The 27,654-nt window shown below is 42.8% G+C and overlaps 1 long non-coding RNA gene and 2 pseudogenes across 1 annotated transcript; 2 read left to right on the plus strand and 1 right to left on the minus strand.

The window, feature by feature from the left end:
• Positions 1-817: 817 nt before the first annotated feature.
• LOC135558152 (uncharacterized) lies at positions 818-1,902 on the minus strand. Its single transcript, XR_010458316.1, has 3 exons — positions 1,825-1,902; positions 1,237-1,277; positions 818-1,091 (listed from the first exon to the last, which is right to left on the minus strand). It is a non-coding gene; the product is annotated as an uncharacterized LOC135558152 (long non-coding RNA).
• A 1,863-nt stretch (positions 1,903-3,765) lies between these two features.
• LOC135558153 (CMRF35-like molecule 5) lies at positions 3,766-9,409 on the plus strand (annotated as a pseudogene).
• A 795-nt stretch (positions 9,410-10,204) lies between these two features.
• Positions 10,205-27,559, plus strand: LOC135558106 (CMRF35-like molecule 9; annotated as a pseudogene).
• Positions 27,560-27,654: the final 95 nt, after the last annotated feature.

Genomic DNA, 27,654 nt, shown 5'->3' on the forward strand with positions numbered 1-27,654 from the left:
CTACATATTGACAGTGAAATGCAATAGGCTACATATTGACAGTGAAAGTGCAATAGGATAATAATTGACAGTGAAATGCAATAGGCTACATATTGACAGTGAAATGCAATAGGCTACATATTGACAGTGAAATGCAATAGGCTACATATTGACAGTGAAATGCAATAGGCTACACATTGACAGTGAAATGCAATAGGCTACATATTCACAGTGAAATGCAATAGGCTACATATTTACAGTGAAATGCAATAGGCTACATATTCACAGTGAAATGCAATAGGCTACATATTTACAGTGAAATGCAATAGGCTACATATTTTGCAGTGAAATGCAATAGGCTACATATTGACAGTGAAATGCAATAGGCTACATATTCACAGTGAAATGCAATAGGCTACATATTGACAGTGAAATGCAATAGGCTACATATTGACAGTGAAATGCAATTGGCTACATATTCATAGTGAAATGCAATAGGCTACATATTGACAGTGAAATGCAATAGGCTACATATTTACAGTGAAATGCAATAGGCTACACATTCACAGTGAAATGCAATAGGCTACATATTCACAGTGAAATGCAATAGGCTACATATTTACAGTGAAAGTGCAATACATATTTACAGTGAAAGTGCAATACAAATGTACAGTGCACTCCTATCAACTTACAATACAAGGTTTTCAGTCATCAGTTTACAGTCATCAGGTTTCGGGTTGTGGTTCCAGCGTTTCTCACCAGATCCAAACACCTGTTTGATGAGGATCTGCTCTGTGGCCCCAGAGCTGACCAGCCGCTATCTGGATGAGTGACCGCCCTGTGGACCGAGGTGGACAATGCCTGGGCACCTGCTAAATGGTAATAACACAGTATCTCCTGTGGATAGACCTATTACCCTCAGGGGTACTAGTTCCACAGATTAGAAACGTTGCTTTAGAAGTGGGAACCTAACTGGTTGTATGCAGTCTGCAGTCCTTTGCCAGGTAGGTCCAGAATGCCTGGATGGTTGTCCTACTCTGCTCCAGGAGCCTGGAGAGCAAGGATTACATGGCTTTGTGGATCTCCTCCCTGCCCTCTCTCTCCAGGGTCTCCTATGGATGGTCATAGCAAAAAAATGTATCAGTCTTACAATTTTCCATGTAGAAAATGGTTCAGTGAAACACAGACTGATAAAGAATAAGATATTAATGATCTACAAGGTAATCTCTGCACCCAGAATCCAATCGGTCCACTAACCCATCGATTGCCATTGAGATGTCTGTGCAGAATTTCTTGACCTGTGAACGTGATTCAGAAGCATTAATTTAAATCTCCTGAATCCACTCTCTTAAAGATTTGAAGATCTTTTATATCAATAGCAGTCAATTATTAAGCGTCAACTCGATCGGTCTCATTCTGCTTGTCGTAAGTACTTGGTTATCAGCACTAACCCTAGCTAACAAGTTGAATCAGCAATACACAAATTGAGTTAATTATTTATTTACTAAATACCTAAATAATCACACAGAATTACATATATATATATATATATACACAGGATAGATCACACATTGATTACTAATAATGTCATGAAACGCCCATAGTGGGCTAACCCGATATGACGGCTGGTTACACAAAGGAAGGGGTTGGGTTTGAATGAAAGAGCGGGAAGACTGAGGGACAAAGAGATTGGGTCTCTATCGGTACTTGAGAAGCTATGCTACCGTTACTACAGAATCTTATGCATTCTAATAACCGCCCGTTCGGAAAAGGAAAATGCAAGATATATATATTAACTCTGAGCTGCGCTTCGATAGATGGGTCGAAGATGGAAGACTGGCTTACCTAGCAGAGATCGCCATTGTCCTTTGAATAATATTTCTTAGTGTTGTAGAGCAGATACATTAAAGTACCCTGTTGTTATTAGGAGATTGTCTGTCCTTTCCTAGGCCACGTAAGTTTACAGCTGCAGCTGATGACTCAACATCTAGGAAGTATCACTTCTTCTTTAATGAATAATCGTTCAAAGTTCATACCAAGTTGCCATAAGCAGCTCGCACTGTATTTTGGCTGGTCTAGTCAAAATTCACCATTCCAGTGTGGTGATCGTCACCTCCACTTTGAAATTCGCCCTTCTAAACGTTAGGACAGCAGTCCCAACATTCCTGGAATTAAATGTTAATTTCGTTAGGTTGTAGTTGAAATTAGCCCTTTTAAATGTATCGGGAACGTCATCGGGAACTGAGTTTGACTTCCGTCAACGGGCTTCTGTATTGGGGGAGAGAAGGGTGTGTTTCATAGTTCACAACCGATGTCTGCTCACTTGGTTGTGGCCACTGAGTGAGCAGAGTTTACTTATGAAAACAATTCTCTCATTTAGAAGCTAAAATTACAGTTAATCTTTTCACAAATAGTTTCATATTTAAACATTTAAATTGCACAACAATTCCATGTGAATCTGATAACTAGAATATGTAGACTTTCCAAGATGCAATTTATGTGATTCTATCATCAGATATAATGTCCCAGACACCAACTGATCTGACATCATATTCTTTATGTACCAATGGACACTTTCAACTGGTTGAGAAAGGGAAATGTTGTTCCATTTCCCAACCTTTTGATGTTACCATACTCTCTCTAAGTTAGCGAAGGGCTTTCCAAGAGTCCATTCTGTAGAGTGGAGAGAAAAGGGGGAAAGGTATTTATGGGGGGGGGTCATAAACCTCACCCAACAGGGCATTGTCATGACAGTAAGGTGTTTATTATTACTTGAGTTAAAGCTAGAGATATGTTTTTTGCATGTGCTGCATCTCAATCCACCACATCCACCTATGCCACAGAGCTACAGTGCTGTTTGTCAGATAGGAGACATGCCAAAAACAGTTTGGTTATCCGAACAGTTTGGTTATGCTCTACGACCCCACACAAGTGTCACGGGATTTGTCGGGAGTCTTTTGTCTGTAGCATCCGAACCATTTGGGCTACAAACTAATATGACCCCACTGTAGAAAGTGTAGACTGTCACAAACACCAGGGTGTTCACGTAATTCGTCTGAAGGTAACTCATATAAATGAATGGAAGTATGGAGGCAGTTTTGTGCCAACAAAAATAAGGGGTTAAATATGTGTCAAGCTTTCTTATATATCCTAGTTATCTCCTAGTTATAAGACAGACAATTCAAAAACTCATTCCTTATGATTCATTTTTTGACATTTATGAATGTGTTAATCAATGCGTGTCAATGGACAGATTCAATGTTTTATAACATAATTTTTAAATAGAACCTTTTTTATACCTAAAAGGGTCCTTAAATTAAAAATCAGATACCTAAATGAGCCATGGCATGACCATCTTAAAATAATTCCATATGTAAGTTTATAGTATAAGGATCTATATCTTATTAATCATTTACATTTCACAGACGCTCTTATCCAGAGCAACTTACAGGAACAATTAAGGTTAATTGCCTTGCTCAAGGGCACAGACATATTTTTCATTTAGTCTGCTTGGGGATTTGAACCAACAAGCTGGCCCAATGCTCCTAACTGCTGAGCTACCTGCCACCCTAATTAATAACTGTTAATACATATTTTAAAAGTTGTTTGAATAATTGTCCATCTATATTATGATTAATGAATGACGAGAAAGCTATTTATAAATGACTCATTTACGGATTATTGCTGGATGATATTAAAAAGTTTTACAGAGTAGTGAAATGGTTTCAGGAAGTAATTAGTCAAACAACTTCCTGCACCACACACACTAACACACACTCACTCAGAGTGGTTCTCATACACACTGCAGGAGCAGACCTTCCTGTACTGGGGTGGTAACTGGACATAGAAGTATTGAGGGGACTGGAGTAAACAGGGTGTACAGGGTCTAAAGAGACTTGAACTAGCTGGGAGCCACAAGTCATCATGGTTATCCTGCTGGTCCTCACACTGAAGGTTGTCCTCCTCTTTGGTGAGTACATCAGACTGAATGAACACTTGTGACTCCTCTCTATAGTTGGATACATTTGGTTGTAACATTTTACAGTGTAACTCCATTCACTCACTGATAATGTTGTTAGATAAAGAGGAGAGGACACTGAGGAACACAAGGTCCAGTATGTACTGATGGATGTGATGGTGATCACCAGTGGTGTACCAGACCAGAATCCCCTCTTACAGTATGTGAAATGGAAGCTGGGGTGTTTGTACTGTTTGTAATGATACTGTTGGTGTGTCCTACAGCTGCTGTGTGGAGTGTGTGTTCAGCAGAGTTGATCACAGTGGAAGGATATGAGGGGGGCAAGGCAGAGATCAGATGCCCCTATAGAGAGGAGTGGAGGAGCCACCAGAAGTACCTCTGTAAAGGGGATTGTCCTGTTTTTAATAAAGACAAAGTTATTAAGACTGAGGCAGGGGAAAACAGAGCTTCTAACGGGAGATACTCGCTGAAGGACAACAGAGAGGAAAGTGTCTTCATTGTGACAATCACCAACCTGATGTTAAATGATGCTGGGAGATACTGGTGTGGAGTGACCAAATCATTGGCAGATGACTACACAGAAGTCAACCTTGCAGTCTCTAGAGGTACTGTAAACATTTGATCCTCATCCTCGAACCTTTATCACTTCCAAACTAGACATTTTATAATATACATTCCTAATCAAGCTTCTGCTATTGACCCCGAATCCTAACCTGAGATCCTTCCACTTCATTCCATATTTTACATTCACTTTTACAAACTTTTGTACTTTAGAATGTATGATATATACCCATTTATTATTGAAATATATAACTTATTAATGCTTCATGAGCTCAATTCAATGCCGCACTAAATTCAAAATATTTGCTTTCTTTGCTCCATTGTTTGTAAACAATGTAATTGTTAACAAAAACACTGTAAAGACTCAAACCATAATTAAAACTACAATGTTGATCTCGTGGATGGTCAGTCCTTGCATCTATAGCTCTGTCTATACATGTGAGTGTAAGGATCGACACTGGTAGACGAAAAGCAGGTACAGGGAGAACATTTATCCAGCAACGGACAAGGAACAGGACAGGACTGCGTCTGGACATGAGACAAGGAACAGGACAGGACAGCGTCTGGACATGAGACAAGGAACAGGACAGGACAGCGTCTGGACATGAGACAAGGAACAGGACAGGACAGCGTCTGGACATGAGACAAGGAACAGGACAGGACAGCGTCTGGACATGAGACAAGGAACAGGACAGGACAGCGTCTGGACATGAGACAAGGAACAGGACAGGACAGCGTCTGGACATGAGACAAGGAACAGGACAGGACAGCGTCTGGACATGAGACAAGGAACAGGACAGGACAGCGTCTGGACATGAGACAAGGAACAGGACAGGACAGCGTCTGGACATGAGACAAGGAACAGGACAGGACAGCGTCTGGACATGAGACAAGGAACAGGACAGGACAGCGTCTGGACATGAGACAAGGAACAGGACAGGACAGCGTCTGGACATGAGACAAGGAACAGGACAGGACAGCGTCTGGACATGAGACAAGGAACAGGACAGGACAGCGTCTGGACATGAGACAAGGAACAAGACAGGACAGCGTCTGGACATGAGACAAGGAAGTTTATGGTGTACAATTTTTTGTCATTGGAGTTTCCAAACCTTTCTTGTTCTGTTATGGTATATATTTATTTGATGATACATCGGCTGAACTCCTTCCTGAGCGCTGGGCCACATGTTTGTTTAAATTGACAGATTGGTGCTGCGAGAATCGCACTGCAGTGACTGGCTACAGTGTGAAGAACGGTCAGTCTCCACCACTGTGTTTATGATGAAAAGTCGAGTTGATGTTAAAGTGATAACAACCAAAAGCCAGAACGAGAGGTTCTCACTGTTCCACAACAAGACAGACAGAGTTTTCACCGTGTCCATCACCAGGCTAACCCAAGAGGATGCTGGGGGATATCTATGTGGCGTACAGAACAACCACACAATTGATACCATGTCAGCAGTCAGACTATAGACTGAGTGGACAAAACATTAGGAACACTTTTCTAATATTGAGCTACACCCCCTTTTGCCTTCAGAACTAGCCTCAATTCGTCAGGGCATGAACTTTACAAGGTGTCCAAAGCGTTCCACAGGGATGCTGGCCCATGTTGACAATGCTTCCCACAGTTGAATCAAGTTGGCTGGTAGTGGATTTCTACTCCAAATAGCTCATTCAATCTCATCCCACTGATAATCAATTAGATTGAGATCCGGTGACTGGGCAGGCCACTGCAGTGAGCTGAATACACTGTTGTGTTTGTGGTCCAGACATCACTAGAGCACACAGATCATATTATCACCATTCAGATACATGAAGAGCATATTACTTCCTGGTTCACATTATGATGCTGTGTTATTATTTAGTTATTATTAAGGCACATTTCATTCTATCACATAAACATATTTGTATATTGTACATAGACGGATCTGGCGTTAAATCTGACTTTGGAATCAGATTCCCTCTCTTGGTAGTGTAGTGTAAAGACATGGTGCTCTGACAACACATCTCTGTGCAATAACTACTTTAATACCAGTAGACAACATTTTTGTTGTGTTAGCCAAGTGAAAAATGTCCACACATTGTCACAACAACTGTGTTTTGTGGTCCTTTGTTTTTAGTGACACCAACAATAACTACCACCACAAGAAAACCTGCTACAAAAACAACAGCATCAAATCCAGGTTCACCAACGCTATCATCCTTAGCCACCTCCATCTCATCATCATCCATCTCTCAAATATCATCCATCTCAACACCATCATCCATCTCATCATCAACACAAAATGGATTTGGTAAATAAACTTTATGGCTGCTTTTAAACAGACATCTAAACAGCCCAAAAATCTGACCAATCAGATCAGCCCTGAAAAGATAGGACGTGAAAAGATCTGATATCTTTGGTCAAAAGACCAATTAGTGGAAAAAAGCCGTGTCAAAGCAGCCTATGAGTCTTTTTACGCTGCACCAGTTTAAAGCCAGTTCCCTCAACACATCATTTTGTAATGTAAAGAGACTGATCTGGCTTTAGGTCATCTGGGACACTTCTATACCATATTCCTCCTTCTGAGTGGTAGTGAAAAGATAATGTCTCTCCGATTCCACATACCCCTGCAATAATTATTTTAATACCAGTCGACAGCATTTTTGTTGTATGAGGCTGCGTTTACACATTGTTGGCCACCACATCCAAGGCTAATGTCAGGACAGGAAGTAAACAGAAAAGTTACACATCTGATGTGGATGAGAGGAAGATCTTACTTCACAGTGTAAAAGGCCCTATGTAAGTTGAACAGAAGTGTTGATTGTAAAGTATGTGTTCTAATGGTACTGTTTGTGTCTGTTCAGATACATCAGTGGTCATCATAGTACCTGTGAGTCTGGTCATGCTGCTATTGGTGCTTGTGGTCAGCCTGCTCATAGTATATAGATGGAAATTCAACAAGGAAACAGGTGAGAAACACTCTTTCTCACACACACACACACACAAGGGGAAGTTACTCACACACAGTCTTCAATTCCAAGAAACTTGTATATACAATCCTCCTTTGACCCTGGTTGAGAAATAGAGGTCTCATTGTGAACAGGGCTCTGAAAACCTCCTGAACAGACTGCTGCAGGCCAACAGTGACATGTGTGAATTGTATGACACTGTGTGTGTGTGTGTGTGTGTGTGTGTGTGTGTGTGTGTGTGCGTGCGTGCATGCGTGCGTGCGTGCGTGCGTGCGTGTGTGTGTGTGTGCGCGCTGTGTTCCACAGCTGACTCCTCAGCACCCAGGGTGAGCACAGACACTCGGATCAACATAGAGGTCAGTGTGTGTGTGTGTGCAAGCGCCTGCCTGTGAGCGTCATTGCATGTCTGTGTGATATATATATAGAGAGAGAGAGAGAGAAAGAGAGAGAGAGAGAGAGAGCATGTTCTAATCTATGTTCTTCCCTCTCTCATCATGTCCTCCTGTCCCTCTCCTCCTTTTCCTCCTCTCCAGGGTTGTCATGGTGATGGTGACTATGAGGAAATAAAGGACTGCTCCCTACAATCCAGCATCTACGCCAATTTACCCACAAGCCCCTCTGACTCTCTCAACTCCTCCGGTGTCAACTTCCACAAGAACTCCAGCTGCCCCAATGAGGCCACTGTCGCCATCGCTAAAAAGTCACTTTTTCTGGTGACTATGCCACTGTCAACATAAGTCAAAACCCTGCCTACTCTACTGTAAATCATCCACACAGCTCCTCTGAGGCTCCTCCCATCTACTCCACAGTGAGCAAATCCAGAGACACTTGAGTCACTGACAACCAATCACAATGGACATGCACTCACTGGAAACCAATCACAAGAAACATGTCATGAACTACGTTGGCCACTAACAGCCTCTTGAACATTGAGCTCTGTTTTTAGCTGACAACTGCATAACGTGCTTCATGTCCTCACAATGTGTTTCCCTGACTTCTCTCTTCCATCAGATGTTTCCCTGACTTCTCTCTTCCATCAGATGTCTTTCCCTGACTTCTCTCTTCCATCAGATGTTTCCCAGACTTCTCTCTTCCATCAGATGTTTCCCTGACTTCTCTCTTCCATCAGATGTTTCCCTGACTTCTCTCTTCCATCAGATGTGTTTCCCTGACTTCTCTCTTCCATCAGATGTGTTTCCCTGACTTCTCTATTCCATCAGATGTTTCCCTGACTTCTCTCTTCCATCAGATGTGTTTCCCTGACTTCTCTCTTCCATCAGATGTTTCCCTGACTTCTCTCTTCCATCAGATGTTTCCCTGACTTCTCTCTTCCATCAGATGTTTCCCTGACTTCTCTCTTCCATCAGATGAGTTTCCCTGACTTCTATCTTCAACTTGTCTTAATGTCACTTAATTGCATGTTAACATCTGCAGACAAATATTGTCTATTATTTGGCAAGCACTGAAAAAGGTATCACAACTTTTTGACCAATCCTGTATAACTGTCTATTAATGTTTTTTAACACATTTATAAATTATTAAATAACCATTAATTATATAATTTTAGAGACCTTATGAAGGGTTTCTTAAGGTAAAGTTTGATACAACCCAGTAAGTGCTACTGTACCTAGTTGCAGAACCAAGACAGGTGACGGAGAGTTCTCTATCAAAGACCCTCAATTTTGAAACAGCTTGCCCTATCAAGTAAGAGTGGCAGACATGATTGAGGATTTTAAATCACTGTCAAAAACACACCTTTTAAAATCAGTTAACAATGTACCTTTTAGCTTGGCCTTCAATCAGTGACTGTTTTAGACATCCTCTGTGTTTTATGTTCTTTTATTCATCCATTTTACTGCTTCCTGTTTGCTTCAAATTTTTTATTTGATCGTTTTGTTGCAATTTTAAATGGACTTTAAATTAAAAGTGCAGTGCAGTTAAAAATGTGATTGGACATTACAGTATTTTATTTACGTTGTTGACAAAAATGACAATGAATTTTAATTCAATTTTGTAACACAACAAAACGTGGGAAAAATCTACAGGTGTGAATACTTTCTGAAGGCTGTGTAGCAGATGGGCTGATCCAGAGTGATTTACAGAAGCATTTTGGGTTAAGTGTCTTGTCAATGAGAACGCCCTAGTCAGCTCGGGGATTCAAACCAGCATCCTTTCGGTTACTGGCCCATAGGTTACCTGCCACCCTAACTAGTAAATCATTAACAAATAATTTACAAGTTGTTTGAATATCTGTCTATGTACAGTATATGTTTTATTACCAAACGGTCAGTAAACTGAATATAAATGTCTTAGGAATTGTTAACTGCCGGAAGTTATTATAAAGTGTTACTTAGAAGTGAAATGGTTTCAGGAAGTAGACACACTCACACCCACACACACACACACACACACACACCACACACACACACACACACACACACACACACACACACACACTCACTCAGAGTGGTTCTCAAACACACTGCAGGAGCAGACCTTCCTGTACTGGGGTGGTAACTGGACGTAGAAGTATTGAGGGGACTGGAGTAAACAGGGTGTACAGGGTCTAAAGAGACTTGAACTAGCTGGGAGCCACAAATCATAATATAATGATAATGTTGTTAGATAAAGGGGAGGGGACACTGAGGAACACAAGGTCCAGTATGTACTGATGGATGTGATGGTGAACACCAGTGGTGTACCAGACCAGAATCCCCTCTTACAGTATGTGAAATGGAAGCTGGGGTGTTTGTACTGTTTGTAATGAGACTGTTGGTGTGTCCTACAGCTGCTGTGTGGAGTGTGTGTTCAGCAGAGTTGATCACAGTGGAAGGATATGAGGGGGGCAAGGCAGAGATCAGATGCCCCTATAGAGAGGAGTGGAGGAGCCACCAGAAGTACCTCTGTAAAGGGGATTGTTCTGTTTATAATAAAGACAAAGTTATTAAGACTGAGGCAGGGGAAAACAGAGCTTCTAACGGGAGATACTCGCTGAAGGACACCAGAGAGGAAAGTGTCTTCATTGTGACCATCACGAACTTGACGTTAAACAATGCTGGGAGATACTGGTGTAGAGTGGAAACAGTCAAATGGAAACTAGATAACTACGTTGAAGTCAACCTTATAGTCTCTGAAGATACTGTAAACCTTTCATTCTCATTTTCAAAACTCTATCATTTCCAAACTAAACATACTATAATATACATTCCTAATCAAGCTAATCAAGCACATGTCCTGAATCCTAACTTGAGATCCCTGCACATTATTACATTTTTATCCACATTATTCATTGACACAATGCATGAGTTTTGCATATGTTGACTTAAAAGGGGCAATCTGCGATTGCTACATACTGTACTTTTAAATTAATTATATTCGCCCATTGATTCTTGAAGAATATAGCTTATAAATGCCTCATGAGCTTAGTTCAACTGTCGTAACCCACAAACTCCAAATATACTTGTTTTACTCCATTGTTTTTAAACAATGTTATTGTTAACAAAACCACTGTAAAGACTCAAACCATGGTTAAAACTAAAAGGTTGATCTCGTGGATGGTCAGTCCTTGCATCTATAGCTCTGTTTATAAATGTTAGAGCGGTTATATTTCTCCAGCCCAAGCCCTCAGCTGTTTACCAAAAACAGTGATGGGGTGCCAGCTTTGTTGTTGTTTGATCTGCAGATGTTCCCTTTATGGGAACTGCATCTCAACAAGATTCCACCCTAAATGAGGCCAGGTCATTCAACTTTCGTGAACAATGTAATCAAACAAACCTATAGTACATGTGTTGGAGGACCACAGATCACATCATTAATACATTAGACAAGGAAGTTTCAGGGGGTACAAGTCTTTGTCATTGGAGTTTCCCAAACCACCCTAGTTCTGTTATGACATAGAATTATCTTGTAATAAATTGGTTGAACATGTTTCTGAGCGCTAGGCCTAGATGTTTGTTTAAAATATCAGATTGGTGTTGTGAGAACCTCTGAAGTGACAGGCTGTGAAGAAAAGTCAGTCTCCATCCATTTTGTCTATGAAGAAAAGCAAGAAAACGATGACATGTAAAAGTGACAACAACCAAAATCCAGAACAGGAGGTTCTAACAGTTCGACAACAAGACAGCTAGAGTTGTCAGCGTAATCATCACCAGCATAATCCAAGAGGATGCTGGGAGATGTTTCTGTGGCGTGCAGAACGACCACACTCTTCATACCCAGTCAGCAGTCCAGCTAGATATCAAGAATAAGGGTTCTATTGCATGAGCCTGTTCTGCATTGTGAGACAGATTGATCAGGACTAAACTTCCTGTGTGATGTATTGCATGTTTTTTACATCTGTCTCGGATTCAGAAACCTGTCAGTATCACTCAAGTCTTCAGCTGTTCTATATTTAGGCTATTTGCTCCTGTGTATGAGAGAGCGAGAGAAAGAGAAAGAGAGAGAGAGAGAGAGAGAGAGAGAGAGAGAGAGATGAATGACAACTAAAATATCTGAACAGGAAGAGCAGAATCCACACTTCCTTCTATACGCCTGTCAGTGAGTGTAGGGGTCAGTGTACATTTACATTTGAGTCAATTCAGGAAGTACAAAGAAATTCAGCTTCTTTTCAATTTGAAAATGTTTAAATTGACACCAACCCTGGTAGTAGTTGAGTGATTTCATATACAGTATGCTTGTGTGTATACTGTATGTATTGGGCAGACTCTCTCTTTAACCCAGCTTTACCAACTCTATCATTCCTACTTACCACCATCTCACCAATAACTATCCTACTGATTTTGTTGCACTCATTATGTCTGTGGTTCTTGGGCATAGCTACATGGTCTGTAACATCATTTGATGAGAGCATGTGCAGCTAAGTCCCTCTTATCCAGAGGGACTTAAAGTACAGAGAATAAACATTTTCATTTGTACTGATCCCCCATGGGAATCTAACCCATAACCCTGGCATTGCAAATGCAATGCTCTACCAACTGCGCCACAATGTCTGCACCCAGGAGAGAGCCATCTTATCTTAGGTCAAGGGCCTACCCCTTCTTGACCTCTTGGTCGGCCAGTCCAAGAGCATTGTTGTTTGTTCAGATGGTGATGGAAAATAAATATGTACAAAAAAGAAAAGTCGAAAAAAAGCATGCCCAAACTAAAGACTCCCAAACAAACGAAAGGCCTCATGGCCAAACAAAAACCATCAGCCTCATGGCTCTGCCAGCTGGGACACACCTTAATTGGCAGCACCTGTGTGCGACTAGAAATTTGGCTCAGCATCTAGACCCGGTTGGTGCTGCCACCTGAGCATGTAGTGTGAAAGTGTATCATGGTAGTGTGTTTGTCTATGTCCTAACACTAACTTTCCCCCCATATCATAACACTATCAACACACATTTACATTTAAGTCATTTAGCAGACGCTCTTATCCAGAGCGACTTACAAATTGGTGACTTCACCTTCTGACATCAGTGGAACAGACACTTTACAATAGTGCATCTAAATCATTTAAGGGGGGGTGAGAAGGATTGCTTTATCCTATCCTAGGTATTCCTTGAAGAGGTGGGGTTTCAGGTGTCTCCGGAAGGTGGTGATTGACTCCGCTGTCCTGGCGTCGTGAGGGAGTTTGTTCCACCATTGGGGGGCCAGAGCAGCGAACAGTTTAGACTGGGCTGAGCGGGAACTGTACTTCCTCAGTGGTAGGGAGGCGAGCAGGCCAGAGGTGGATGAACGCAGTGCCCTTGTTTGGGTGTAGGGCCTGATCAGAGCCTGGAGGTACTGCGGTGCCGTTCCCCTCACAGCTCCGTAGGCAAGCACCATGGTCTTGTAGCGGATGCGAGCTTCAACTGGAAGCCAGTGGAGAGAGCGGAGGAGCGGGGTGACGTGAGAGAACTTGGGAAGGTTGAACACCAGACGGGCTGCGGCGTTCTGGATGAGTTGTAGGGGTTTAATGGCACAGGCAGGGAGCCCAGCCAACAGCGAGTTGCAGTAATCCAGACGGGAGATGACAAGTGCCTGGATTAGGACCTGCGCCGCTTCCTGTGTGAGGCAGGGGCGTACTCTGCGGATGTTGTAGAGCATAAACCTACAGGAACGGGCCACCGCCTTGATGTTAGTTGAGAACGACAGGGTGTTGTCCAGGATCACGCCAAGGTTCTTAGCGCTCTGGGAGGAGGAAACAATGGAGTTGTCAACCGTGATGGCGAGATCATGGAACGGGCAGTCCTTCCCCGGGAGGAAGAGCAGCTCCGTCTTGCCGAGGTTCAGCTTGAGGTGGTGATCCGTCATCCACACTGATATGTCTGCCAGACATGCAGAGATGCGATTCGCCACCTGGTCATCAGAAGGGGGAAAGGAGAAGATTAATTGTGTGTCGTCTGCATAGCAATGATAGGAGAGACCATGTGAGGTTATGACAGAGCCAAGTGACTTGGTGTATAGCGAGAATAGGAGAGGGCCTAGAACAGAGCCCTGGGGGACACCAGTGGTGAGAGCGCGTGGCGAGGAGACAGATTCTCGCCACGCCACCTGGTAGGAGCGACCTGTCAGGTAGGACGCAATCCAAGCGTGGGCCGCACCGGAGATGCCCAACTCGGAGAGGGTGGAGAGGAGGATCTGATGGTTCACAGTGTCGAAGGCAGCCGATAGGTCTAGAAGGATGAGAGCAGAGGAGAGAGAGTTAGCTTTGGCAGTGCGGAGCGCCTCCGTGATACAGAGAAGAGCAGTCTCAGTTGAATGACTAGTCTTGAAACCTGACTGATTTGGATCAAGAAGGTCATTCTGAGAGAGATAGCGGGAGAGCTGGCCAAGGACGGCACGTTCAAGAGTTTTGGAGAGAAAAGAAAGAAGGGATACTGGTCTGTAGTTGTTGACATCGGAGGGATCGAGTGTAGGTTTTTTCAGAAGGGGTGCAACTCTCGCTCTCTTGAAGACGGAAGGGACGTAGCCAGCGGTCAGGGATGAGTTGATGAGCGAGGTGAGGTAAGGGAGAAGGTCTCCGGAAATGGTCTGGAGAAGAGAGGAGGGGATAGGGTCAAGCGGGCAGGTTGTTGGGCGGCCGGCCGTCACAAGAAGCGAGATTTCATCTGGAGAGAGAGGGGGTCAGAGCACAGGGTAGGGCAGTGTGAGCAGAACCAGCGGTGTCGTTTGACTTAGCAAACGAGGATCGGATGTCGTCGACCTTCTTTTCAAAATGGTTGACGAAGTCATCTGCAGAGAGGGAGGAGGGGGGGAGGGGGAGGAGGATTCAGGAGGGAGGAGAAGGTGGCAAAGAGCTTCCTAGGGTTAGAGGCAGATGCTTGGAATTTAGAGTGGAAGAAAGTGGCTTTAGCAGCAGAGACAGAGGAGGAAAATGTAGAGAGGAGGGAGTGAAAGGATGCCAGGTCCGCAGGGAGGCGAGTTTTCCTCCATTTCCGCTCGGCTGCCCGGAGCACTGTTCTGTGAGCTCGCAATGAGTCGTCGAGCCACGGAGCGGGAGGGGAGGACCGAGCCGGCCTGGAGGATAGGGGACATAGAGAGTCAAAGGATGCAGAAAGGGAAGAGAGGAGGGTTGAGGAGGCAGACTCAGGAGATAGGTTGGAGAAGGTATGAGCAGAGGGAAGAGATGATAGGATGGAAGAGGAGAGAGTAGCGGGGGAGAGAGAGCGAAGGTTGGGACGGCGCGATACCATCCGAGTAGGGGCAGTGTGGGAAGTGTTGGATGAGAGCGAGAGGGAAAAGGATACAAGGTAGTGGTCGGAGACTTGGAGGGGAGTTGCAATGAGGTTAGTGGAAGAACAGCATCTAGTAAAGATGAGGTCGAGCGTATTGCCTGCCTTGTGAGTAGGGGGAAGGTGAGAGGGTGAGGTCAAAAGAGGAGAGGAGTGGAAAGAAGGAGGCAGAGAGGAATGAGTCAAAGGTAGACGTGGGGAGGTTAAAGTCGCCCAGGACTGTGAGAGGTGAGCCGTCCTCAGGAAAGGAGCTTATCAAGGCATCAAGCTCATTGATGAACTCTCCGAGGGAACCTGGAGGGCGATAAATGATAAGGATGTTAAGCTTGAAAGGGCTGGTAACTGTGACAGCATGGAATTCAAAGGAGGCGATAGACAGATGGGTAAGGGGAGAAAGAGAGAATGACCACTTGGGAGAGATGAGGATCCCGGTGCCACCACCCCGCTGACCAGAAGCTCTCGGGGTGTGCGAGAACACGTGGGCGGACGAAGAGAGAGCAGTAGGAGTAGCAGTGTTGTCTGTGGTGATCCATGTTTCCGTCAGTGCCAAGAAGTCGAGGGACTGGAGGGAGGCATAGGTTGAGATGAACTCTGCCTTGTTGGCCGCAGATCGGCAGTTCCAGAGGCTACCGGAGACCTGGAACTCCACGTGGGTCGTGCGCGCTGGGACCACCAGATTAGGGTGGCCGCGGCCACGCGGTGTGGAGCGTTTGTATGGTCTGTGCAGAGAGGAGAGAACAGGGATAGATAGACACATAGTTGACAGGCTACAGAAGAGGCTACGCTAATGCAAAGGAGATTGGAATGACAAGTAGACTACACTTATCGAATGTTCAGAACGTTAAGCTTACGTAGCAAGAATCTTATTGACTAAAATGATTGAAATGATACAGTACTGCTGGAGTAGGCTAGCTGGCAGTGGCTACGTTGTTGACACTACACTAATCAAGTCGTTCCGTCGAGTGTAATAGTTTCTGCAGTGCTGCTATTCGGGGGCTAGCTGGCTAGCTAGCAGTGTTGATTACGTAACGTTACGTTAAAAGAACGACAATAGCTGGCTAGCTAACCTAGAAAATCGCTCCAGACTACACAATTGTCTTAGATACAAAGACGGCTATGTAGCTAGCTAGCTACGATCAAACAAATCAAACCGTTGTACTGTAATGAAGTGAAATGAAAATGTGATACTACCTGTGGAGCGAGGCGGAATGTTGACCGGGTTGTTGAAGTTCAATTCGGAAGACGTTGGCTAGCTGTTGGCTAGCTAGTTAGCAGTGACTCCTACGTTAAGGATGACAAATAGCTGGCTAGGTAACCTCGGTAAATTAAGATAATCACTCTAAGTCTACACACTCTAAACTGCACAATTACCTTGGATACGAAGACAGCAAAGACAACTATGTAGCTAGCTAACACTACACTAATCGAGTCGTTGAGTGTAATAGTTTCTACAGTGCTAGTGGACGTTGGCTAGCTGCTGTGCTAGTGGACGTTAGCTAGCTGCTGGGCAGAAAGCAGTGTAGACTACGTTAGGACGACGAAATACGATAATTACGCAATTATCTATGATACAAAGACGGCTATGTAGCTAGCTAAGAAGAAATTGCTAAGATTAGACAAATCAAACCGTTGTACTATAATGAAATGTAATGAAAAGTTATACTACCTGCGGACCGAAGTGTAGATGCGACCGCTCGCTCCAACCCGGAACCGGAAAAAAGAGACAGATCTGCCGTGAAATCTGACTTTTGAATCAGATTCCCCCCTCTGAGTTGTATAGTGTAAAGACATGGTGCTCCGATGTCACATCCCACTGCAAGAACTACCAGTAGACAGCATTTTTGTTGTGTTAGCCAAGCAGAAAATGTCCACACATTGTCACAACAACATTGTTCTGAGGTCCTTTGTTTTTAGCGGCACCAACAATAATCACCACAACAACAGAAAGTACTACAACCACAGCAACAAACCCACCTTCGCCAACTCAATCATTCTTAGCCACCTCCTAACCATCATCCACCTCCTCACCATTATCCATCTCACTACCATTATCCATCTCACCACCATTATCCATCTCACCACCATTATCCATCTCAACACCATCATCCATCTCACCACCATTATCCATCTCACCACCATTATCCATCTCCCCACCATTATCCATCTCAACACCATCATCCATCTCAACACCATCATCCATGTCATCATCAACACACAATGGATCTGGTAAATAAACTATTAGTGGCTGGTAAATAAACTATTAGTCAAATCTGACTTTAGGTAGTGTGGGACACTTCTGCACCAGATTCCCCCCTCTGAGTGGTATAGTGTAAAGACAATGTTTCTCGGGCAACACATCAGATCTTTTTCAGAGCTGATCTGATTGGCCAAAAGACCAAATAGTGAAAACAAGATCAGAATTGGGCAACCTGTGTAAACGCAGCCTTATCCAACTGTCCACACAAGATCAGAATTGGGTAATCTGTGTAAATCCAACCTAAGCCGGATGGAACATGGCCACACATTTGTGAATTGATGCATTATTCAAGTGTGCAACATTATGTGGAATATGGCTTAGATGATAAGCTCCTGTAAAGTTTAAACAGCTAGCCTTCTTTTGGTAGTCTATGTGCTATGGTGTATACAGTATGCCAATAGCTGCACCCAGACATGAAGCATGAATGTTGGCCACCACATCCAAGGCTAATGCAAGGACAGGATGTAAACGGAAAAGTTGCACATCTGATGCACGTCAAATGTGCAGTACCAGTCAAATGTTTGGACACACCTACTTATTCCAGGGATTTTCTTTTGTAAGATAATAATGAAGACATTAAAACTATGAAATAACACGTACAGAATCATGTAGTAACCAAAAAAGTGTTAACAAATTAAAATATATTTGAGATTCTTCGAAGTGGCCACCCTTTGCCTTGATGACAGCTTTGCACACTCTTAGCATTTTCTCAACCAGCTTCATGAGGTATTTACCTGGAATGCATTTCCATTAACAGGTGTGCCTTGTTAAAAATGTATTTGTGGAATTTCTTTCCTTCTTAATTGGTTTGAGTCAATCAGTTGTTTTGTGGCAAGGTAGGGGTGGTATACAGAAGATATCCCTATTTGATGAAAGAAAAAGTCCATATTATGGCAAGAACAGCTCAAATAAGCAAAGAGAAACGACAGTCCAAAACGAGTATGCTTTTGCTGCACAGGACGCTCTTTGAAAGGAGGGAGTAGTGTAACGACCCTGACGTAAAAGCATGCTTTTGTGGCACAATCGATAGCGCGCCGGACCTCGAGCTCGAAGGTCGAGGGTTCGAGACCTGCTCCCTGCCTGTTTCATGACAATGTCTATGAGTCTGGTTACATTGCTGCTTGTCGTCAATCTGCTTATAGTCTACAGATGGAAATCCAACAAGGAAACAGGTGAGAAACACACAAGCTGTCAAAACATTTACATGCCCCTTTTCACACCTCATTTTAATTTCAAATAAACATTTAGCATATTCATGATTGCACATTTCATCACAATATTGTTTTTAGTGTTCTCTTGGGGACTGATGCCCGACTGACTAGTGCATTCTCAACTAGCACTGATTAAGATTTAGTCTAAAGTGCATTATAGTGATTTGGAAACAAATAATTAGTAGGAAACCTTATGTCATCACTGTGATGTCATCCGATTGACTTTAGGTGTAGTATAACGTTAGCTAGATAAGTGAGCGTTCATAAAAGATTTCAGAGAACTCTCGTCTGAGTGTGCCAGAGCGACGAATAAGTGATGAATTTACAAACCGCAACATCCGTTGAATATGACCGATGTAAGTAAACGTCGGCAACATTTTTTGTTGCCTGCAGCAGTTATAGTATCCAAAGCTCTAGATAACATGTAAACAGCCAAAATGGTCAGAGTGAGGTGTTCCCTCATTTCTGTCATCTGCAATTACTAGGCCTACCTGACAATTCTCTGAATTTACGAACACTCAGAGCGCTCTCTGGCACTCCAGAGTGAATTTACAAACACACCAGTAGTATCATGTTAGCTAGCTAGATAAGGGTGAGGGGAGCACACCTAATTATAGCTAAATAACATTAGCATTGCTAGGTATTTTTGACCAATTTGGCTAGCTAATGACAACATTGGCATCTGTCTGAAGTAAATTTGACAACATAATATTGATGACAAAAGTTGTTTCCTACAAAAAATCTACCAAATGTAGCAATATCATTGTATTTCCAAGCTACTATAGTGTCCAATTTGTAAGTCGCTCTGGATAAGAGCGTCTGCTAAATGACTTAAATGTAAATGTAATGTGTAGTTTAAACAAAACAATCATAGCCCCTGTTAAGAATGACTGGGCACCACTCGACTTTCGGGCGTCAGTATGACTGAGAGCGTCAAGAGAATGTTGATGGCATAATGCAGCCGAGTGATGGAGGTGCAACACATGAATACAAATCCTCCTTTGGCCCTGATTGAACAATAGAGGTCTCATTGTGACAGTGTGCCTACGCTCCCTGTTGTTGGAAATGCAGCTCTCAATACCACCTGAACAGATTGCTGGAGCTCAATAGTAAGCAACATATAACACACTGTGTGTTCTACAGCTGTCTCCTCTGCACTCATGGTGAACACTGGGATCAACAGAGAGGTGTGTGTGTGTGTGTGTGTGTGTGTGTGTGTGTGTGTGTGTGTGTGTGTGTGTGTGTGTGTGTGTGTGTGTGTGTGTGTGTGTGTGTGTGTGTGTGTGTGAGAGCGAGCGAGAGATTGAGAGAGAAAAGAGCAGAGCAGGCTCCTCACCACCATGGCTACAATGAGGGATGTTCACCAAAATGGAGGGGGAGGTGGTCCTGCTCAGGGAGAGCATGAGAAAAAAGACACCAGACATCCACACCTTAGAGGAGCTCCTAACCAAGGTGAGGACAGAGCAGGACAGCAGCCTTGCATACAGCTAAAAGAGGTTCAGCAAGAGAGAGCTGACTGATCTAACAAAGGAGATGAGAGAGCTCCAAAAAGACAGGCATAGCATTAATAATGATCTGACCACACTAAGAGACGAGCTGTAGGAGAGAAAGAGAACAGAGGACAGACTGCAGGAGCAGCTAGATCACCACTCTATGACCTGGCCTCACACAGCAGAGGAGCCCAGCTCAACCAGCCAGGCTTCCCCAGCCCTGCCTGCTGCACGCCTCCCCCAGCCCACAGAGCAGCCTCCCACTGACAGCGGTACCGGCAGAGACCAGCCACACCCCAGCTCCAACACCCACCAGCCCCCATTCCACCCTCTCCAGTCCAGAAGAAACACTAGCTGACATCGTCCTGTTGTTGGACTCGAATGGGAAATTTGTTCAGGAGAATAAACTTTTCTCTAGACACAAAATGAGAAAGGTGTGGTGCCCAACAACACAGAGTGCCATGGAGCTGCTTGATAAGGCCCAGCTCGGGTCGCCAAGCCACATGATCATACACACCTAAAGCAATGACCTGCGTGCTCAGCAGGGGAGGGTGGTGACATCACTACGGGGAGTGATGAGGAAGCCTCCACGATCTTCCTCAACTCAATGATCGGGATGTCAACTTCCACCCTGCCACAATCCAAAGAATAATGTCAGCCTCTCCCGGGACTGTGCCCTGTGACCCAATGTACACCTGGCCTACCATCCCACCCTCGATCTGGACTGTCTCTATGACCATGTTCACCTCTACAGGAAGACAGTCCCCATCCTTGCCAAGACTCTCAAGGACGTTGCTTTAAACCTCAACCCGACCTCTCCACCCAGGAACAGCGGATCAATCTCCACCCCTCCGAGATCACCGAGACAACAACCCGGACCAGCACCCTGGACCCCCCAGCCACGGCCACAGCACCAAACTCAATGCTTACCACAGCCAACACAGCACGGACCAGCCCAGCTTCAGAACCACCCAGACGAGCCCCCCCCCCACCGTAGACCCACACCTGGAGGAGCCACAGCCCGGCAGGCAGAGCTACGCACAGTCTGTGAAAGGAGCAACTGGCCCATACCCCACCAACGAAATGAGTGACATTAAACACATGCTGAGTCTACTATGCTCACATGTGATAGGCCGAGGGTCATGGATGCTCACATGTGATAGGTCGAGGGTCATGGTAAGATGAGCACAAGAATTCCACCATCCTCACACTACATCCACCCAAGTTGATGACACAAATGCTATCTTAAATGATAAACAAATCACATTTGCATAGTATGATTTTACGTAATAAGATTGAAAAATCCTATTTTTATAGTTCTTGTTGGATTGTGAGGGTTTATCTTATTTTTAAGGTAAAGAAAAAACTATTTTGAAATCTTTTCACATTGCATATTGGAATTTACAAGTATTGAAGTCCTCTGCTTTTGGGCTAAAGAGCAGTAACCCAGACTTCCTGAAAAAAACTGATGATGTTGATATTGTAGTACTACAGGAAACATGGTGCAGAGGTGATGTTTCCACTGGCTGTCCACTAGGTTATAGGGAGATAATCATACCATCCACCAAATTAAAAGGAATCACACAGGGCAGAGACTCGGGGGGAATGCTAATATGGTATAAATCTGAACTAATTAATTCAATCGAATTGATCAAAACTGGAGAATTCTTATTCTTGTTAAAAATCAACAAGGAGGCTATCTTATCAGATAATAACATATTGTCACGTTCTGACCTTTATTTCCTTTGTTTGTTTTGTCATTATTTAGTACGGTCAGGGCGTGAGTTGGGGTGAGCAGTCTATGTTTGTTTTTCTATGATTTGGGTATTTCTATGTTTCGGCCTAGTATGGTTCTCAATCAGAGGCAGGTGTCATTAGTTGTCTCTGATTGAGAATCATACTTAGGTAGCCTGGGTTTCACTGTGTGTTTGTGGGTGATTGTTCCTGTCTCTGTGTTTGCACCAGATAGGGCTGTTTTAGGTTTTCACGTTTCTTGTTTTTGTTAGTCTGTTCATGCATAGTTTTCTTCATTAAAAGAACCATGAATAGAAACCACGCTGCATTTTGGTCTGCCTCTCCTTCAATTAAAGAAAACCGTTACACATATTCCTCTGTGCTACATACAGTACATCCCCCCCCCCTCAGAGACACCTTACTTCAATGAAGAGAGTTTCTCAATTCTACAGGGCGAGATGAGTCACTTTCAGGCCCAAGGCAACATGCTGGTCTGTGGATACCTGAATGGTAGAACAACAGAAGAAACAGACACTATTAACAGTCATGGGGAAAAACACATACCAGGAAGCAACAACCTTTCCCTCCCCACATACCCCCCCAGAAACAACTATGACAAAGTGAAAAACAAAAATGGAGTATAGCTCCGGAAGGTCTGTCAAACACTGGGCCTGTACATAGTGTTGTGTCTGTACTATCATTAAATTGAAGACTTATAGTTTTTATCAAAGATTCTCTGTAATTAGTATTACGCGATCAACTGATTTATCATGTAACTGTAATTAACTAGGAAGTCGGGGCATCAAGGAAAAATATTCAGATTACAAGGTTATAATTTCCTAATATAACCTTTCAGATAATTTCATATCTGATCCATAGTCTTCTGAATAATGAATTATTTACTTTACCTCACGTTAGTCTCATTCCAAACGTAAATTGTTGGTTATCTGCACAAACTCAATCTTCACTATGAGTCATCCATACATCAATTGTCTTAAATCATTTATTTATTACTAACTAAGTAATTCACAGAAATGCAGAAACAAACAGTAAATATGGTTACAATAAATGATAGGAGAATGTGCCCTAGTGGGCTGAACCGGCATGGCGGCTTGTTAGACAAAAGGGGAAGTGGGGGTCGACTAAGAAGTCACTACAGAGTGCTAATTATAACAATTCAAATGCTAATCCTTTGCACATAAACGCTCACTCATTCGGGAACGATTGCAATCAATATATATATTTACGCTCAGTGTCTCGTCTTGATCGCTCTCTCTCTCTGTCGTGGTTATAGTGGATATTTCAGAGTGACATTAATTTCGCGTTCAATGATACCGAATTCCTAGCTGCAGACTAGTAATTCATATCAAAGACTTGTTCTTATTCTGTCAGTATCGATAGTCTTAAGAGTTTAACCACGTGGTATGGTTAAAAGATTCAGCAATGGTTTACAACCTTTGTCCTCTCCTAATGGAGAAAAACGTGGTCTGGTGATCATTTCTCAAAGTTGGGTTTTATTCGAAATTGCAGAAAAGGGCTGTCCCAGGACGCCTGACCATAACTGGGCTCAGGGGCGGTCCTCTGATTTAGTTAACTCCAATTCCCTTTTTGAGTTTTCCTTCATTAAACAGTCCAAAATCACATTGTAAAATTGTGTAAACAGTATCATACTCACTCATTCATCTTATACAACAATTAGATGTAAACCTCATCTCCATGAAAATTTACTCTGCCTCTTATACTTTGTGGCCATGTGGCAGGTTCTTCTCAGGAATGTACGACCTCTCTCTGACCACAGCAGCCTAGTTGAAGGAGGCAAGGGGGAGGCAGGGAGAGGGGGATGGGGCTTGCTATACCCAAAGAGGGCAACATCATGACAATAGTCTACGGTAGGTTAAGAGGGGACTCTTTTGGTCGGTACATCAACAGCTCATCCCTTGGCAGCAGTACTGTAGACTACTTCATTACCGACCTCAACCCAGAGTCTCTCAGAGCCTTCACAGTCAGCCCACTAACACATCTCTCAGACCACAGTAAACTCACAGTGTATCTAAGAAGAGCGGAACCCAACCATGAAGCATCACGGCCCAATAAATGGCATGGTACTAAACAGGCCTATAGATGGAGTGCAAACAGTACAGAAATCTACCAAAAAGCCATTAGTAGCCAAAAAATACAATCTCTCCTGGACAACTTTTTAGCCTTAACATTCTCCTACAGCAATGAAGGTGAAGATATGGCCGTTTGGAACATAAACTATATATTTGACAAATTAGCCTCCTTGGCTAATCTAAAGAAACATAAGAGCCAGACAAAATAAATAGATAATGAAAAATAGTTTGAAAAATGAAATAAGGAAAAATGACTGCAAAAATCGAAGAAAATCATTGAGAAATATATCTAATCAAAAACACAGAGACCCAGACAACAAAAATATACACCTTCAATATGGAGAAACACTGAAGCAATACAAACACACCCTAAGAACAAAAAAGGTACAGCACATTAGAAATCAGCTGGATGGAATTGAGGAATCCATAGAATCAAACCACTTCTGTGAGAATTGGAATAAATGAAACAAACCTCATCAATTGGCTATCCAAAATGGGGATATGTGGAGAAATCACTTTGCAAACATCTACAGCAATATAAATAAAGAGACCAGAACAAAAACATATACAATAAAAATTGCAAATCCTTGATTCAGTAGTTAAAGACTATCAGAATCCTGTGGATCACAGAAGGAGAATTATTGGGAAAACTATGCACTCTCCAACCCCAAAATGCCTTTTTAATGAAATGATCTAATATACGGGCCACAAATTCCAATTGGCTATACTCAAACTCTTCAACATTATCCTCACTGCGGGTATTTTCCCCAAATTTTGGAACCAAGAATTGATCACACCAATCTATACAAATTGAGACAAATTTGACCCAAATAATTACAGAGGAATTTGTATTAACAGCAACTTGGGAAAAATTCTCTGCAGTATCATAAATAGCAAATTACATAATTTCCTTGATGAACACAACGTCCGAAACAGAAACCAGATTGGATTTTTGGGGGGGGAATTATCGTACAACAGACCACATTTACACCCTCCATACTCTAATTGACAAACAAGTAAACCAAAACAAAGGCACTCGAAAGACTTCTAGAAAGCATTTGATTCAATTTGGCACAAAGGTATTTTTTTATAAAATAATAGAAAGTGGTATTGGAGGGAAAACATATGATGTTATGAAATGAATGTACACTTAAAACTAATGTGCGGTTAAAGTTGGCAACAAGCAAACTAACTTCTTCTCTCAGGGGTGTGGAGTGAAACAGGGCTGCCCAATAAGTCCAACACTATTTAACATCTACATTAATGAATTGTCAAAAACATTAGAAGAATTTGCAGCACCTGGTCTCACCATACACAATACTGAAATCAAGTGTCTGGAGGAGTTACAGCAGCACCTAGATCATCTGCACGGGTTCTGTCAGACCTGGACACTGACTGTTAATCTAAAAAAACAGAATATAATGATATTCCAGAAAAGGTGTGAAAAACAGGATGACAAATATAAATTCTATGTTTACATTGTTCTATTAGAACACACCAGAAACTACACGTACCTAGGACTAAGCAACACAGGTAGCTTCCACATGACTGCGAATGAGCTGAGAGACAAAGCAAGAAGAGCATTGTATGCCATTAAAAGGAACATTAAAATCGAAATTCCAATCCGGATCTGTCTCAAAATGTTCCAATCGGTGATAGAACCAATTGCTCCATATAGCAGCGAACTATGGGATCCGGTCTCTAACAATGAATTTACCAAATGGGACCAACATCCAATCGAAATAGTACATGCAGAGTTTTGCCAGATGGTTTAGCAAGTTCAAAGAAAAACTCAAAATAATGCATGTAGAGCAGAATTTGGCCAATACCTCCCCCCTCCTTATTCGAATAGAAAATATAGCCATCAAATTTTACAACCATCTCAAAACAAGTGATCCCAAAACATTCCATCACACAGCTCTACAATGTCAAGAGATGAAACAAGAGAAGAGTCCCCTAAGCCAGCTGGTTCTGAGGCTCAGTTCACTAACCGAAACCAACCCCATAGAGCCTCAAGACATCACTCAGAAAATCTGGCCAAACCAAATAATCACAAAGCAAAAATAATAATATATCCCCTATTGGAAAGACACCACAAAAAATCTAAGTAAACTTCAATGCTATTTGGCTCTAAACAGACAGTACATGGTCGCAGACTATCTGATAACTTTTCCCATTGAGTTTTCTTTTGGCTTTCATACGATGTCATGTGTTTTCTCAGTCAGGTTGAGACTGGTCTACTACTATTGCTTTAATGTATAATTATTCTCATTAATATTGTTATGATAGTTGCTGTTAATGCTAATCCCATTTCCACTACTACTATTATTATTGCTGTTGGTCCGAGCATTTAGGTTATATGTATACTTAAAAAATGTAAGTAATTTACTTGCAATGTCAATAAAGTCTATTGAAATTATTTGAGAGAGAGAAAAATAGATAGAGAGAATGTTCTAATCTAAACTGAACAAAAATATAAATGCAACATGCAACAATTTCAGCGATTTTACTGAGTTACCGTTCATATTTTAAAAAATCAGTCAATTGAAATAAATAAATTAGGCCCTAATCTATGGATTTCACATGACTTGGCAGGGGCACAGTCTTAGGTGGACTTGGGAGGGCATAGGCCCACCCACTTGGAGGCCAGGCCCAGCCAATCAGAATGAGGTTTTCCCCACAAAAGTGCTTTATTACAGACAATCATTCTTTAGTTTCATCAGCTGTCCAGGTGGCTGTTCTCAGACAATCCCACAGGTCAAGATGCCGGATGTGGAGGTTCTCGGCTGGTGTGGTTACACGTGGTCCGCGGTTGTGAGGCTGGTTGGATGTACTGCCAAATTCTCAAAAAATGATGTTGGAGGCAGCTTATGGTAGAGAAATTAACATAACATTCTGTGGCAACAGCTCTGCTGGACATTCTTGCAGTCAGCATGTCAATTGTACGCTCCCTCAAAACTTGAGTAATCTGTGGCGTTGTGTGACAAAACCAAAGATTTTAGAGTTGCTAATTTATTGTCCCCAACACAAGGTACACCTGTGTAATAATCATGCTGTTTAATCAGCTTGTTGTTATGCCACACCTGTCAGGTGGATGGATTATTTTGGCAAAGGAAAAATAATCACTAACAAAGATGTAAACAAATGTGTGAACAAAATTTGAGAGAAATAAGCTTTCTGTGCTTAAGGAACATTTCTGGAATCTTTTATTTCAGCTCAGGAAACATGGGACCAACACTTTACATGCACCGTTTTTTTTTTTGTTCAGTGTATGTTCTTCCCTTTCTCATCATGTCCTCCTGTCCTTCTCCTTTTCCTCCTATCCAGGGTTTTCATGGTGATGGTGACTATGAGGAAATAAAGGACTGCTCCCTACAATCCAGCATCTACGCCAACTTACCCACAAGCCCCTCTGACTCTCTCAACTCCTCCAGCGTCAACTTCCACAAGAACCCTAGCTGCCCCAATGAAGCCACTGTCACCATCGCGAAAGAGGGCATTTCTTCTGGTGACTAAGCCACTGTCAACATTGGTCAAATCCCTGAGGCTCCTCCCATCTACTATACAGTCAGCAAACCCAGAGACACCTGACTAACTGACAACCAATCACAAGGGACATATACACACTGGCAACAAATCATAAGTGACATGCTATTATAATAGTTATTGTCACATCTGCGCCTGCC

Source organism: Oncorhynchus masou, chromosome 17 (assembly GCF_036934945.1).
Source record: "Oncorhynchus masou masou isolate Uvic2021 chromosome 17, UVic_Omas_1.1, whole genome shotgun sequence".
In the NCBI taxonomy this organism is placed as follows: domain Eukaryota; kingdom Metazoa; phylum Chordata; class Actinopteri; order Salmoniformes; family Salmonidae; genus Oncorhynchus; species Oncorhynchus masou.